The sequence below is a fragment of the Mus caroli genome, chromosome 14 (genome assembly GCF_900094665.2).
Source record: "Mus caroli chromosome 14, CAROLI_EIJ_v1.1, whole genome shotgun sequence".
Taxonomy (NCBI): domain Eukaryota; kingdom Metazoa; phylum Chordata; class Mammalia; order Rodentia; family Muridae; genus Mus; species Mus caroli.
Window position 1 is genome coordinate 26,669,195 of NC_034583.1, and position 1,520 is coordinate 26,670,714.

Below are 1,520 nucleotides of genomic sequence, written 5' to 3' on the forward strand. Positions count from 1 at the left end.
AGGAGGGAGTGTGCATAGCCAAAACCAAACAGGGGTTGGGGAGTGGGGGATAGGGGTGGAGATTTGGGGGGGGGGGCGTGTTGAGACCAAAGTGCCAAATTATCTCCTAAGCCTGCCAGGCTCATTGAAAACGCAGGATATCCAGGCTGCAGAGCCTGTGCCTCTATTTCCAGCTACTACATAAGAGGCCTCCCTAGAACCCCAAATCCCCACCAGCAAACATGGGCAACTTAGTGAGACTTCCCATCTAAAGGCAAAGGGTGATGTAGAGACTGTGCCTAGCTAGGGTCTATGAGGTACACAGCCCTTCCTGACTAAAACTGTATATTTCTTTCATGTGTTGTGTGAGTGTTTGGCCTGCATGTGTCTGCCTGTATATGTACTATATGTATGGAGTGTTCTTAGAGGTGAGAAAAGGGCTCCGGATTCCCTGGACTTTCCGGAATAGCAGATAAATGTGCGGCACCACGAGGTACTGGGAACCAAACCCAGGCAGTCTACAAGAGCGGTGACCGCAGAGGCACCTCTGTATACCCACACCTTTCTTTTTTTCTTACCGTCTAATATCTTTAAAAGTAGAAAATGCCAGCTGGGTGGTAGTGGTGGTGGCACACATCTTTAATCCCGGCACTAAAAAGACAGAGGCAGGTGGATTTCTGGGAGTTCGAGACCAGCCTAGACTACAGAGTGAACTCTAGGACATCCAGGGCTGCACAGAAAAACAAAACAAAACAAAACAAAAACAAAAAACAAAAAACAAAACTGTCTCAAAACAACATTAAAAAAAAAAGAAAGAAAGAAAACCTGCCATACATACTGGAATATTATAACTCCTTATGGGCCCTTTACCCAGTTGTCTCAGATCCCAGATAGCTTATCAGTGTTTCAGTCTTGAAAACAGCTCTGGAGGAACGACTTCACCCAATCAAAAAGCAGCAGAAAATATTTCAGCCTAAGGAGGGACCGGAAGCTTTTACTATCTTCAGCTGTAGATCTAAGTCAAGAATAAAGGCGTGGCTGGGCTTGGGCAGTGGCAGGCAAAGTAGAAAGGAGAGGGCTAAGAGGGGCAAGGGAAGGGAGATTGGCAAGTAGGAAATTCTGCTCTGGCCTGCTTAGTCTAAAGGGAATCAAGGCTGGGAAGCTGTCAGGGACTTGCCTGTAACCCCAGTACCAGGGAGGTGGGAACCTAGGACCGTGAAGAGTTAAATGCCAGTCTGGTCTATCTAGGTACTGAGATCCTGCCTCAAACGAAATAGATAAATAAACGAATGCGTGGCTTTGCTGCAGAGTGGTTAAGAATGAGTACTGCTCATGCAAAGTCCACGAGTTCAGGTCCCAGCACAGGTGTCAGTGTGTCAGCCAGCTCACAACCACCTGCGACTCCAGCTCCAAGAAATCTGATGCTTTCCTCAGACAACACCTGGACTCACATCAGTGTGTGTGTGTGTGTGTGTGTGTGTGTGTGAGAGAGAGAGAGAGAGAGAGAGAGAGAGAGAGAGAGAGAGAGAGAGAGAACCATG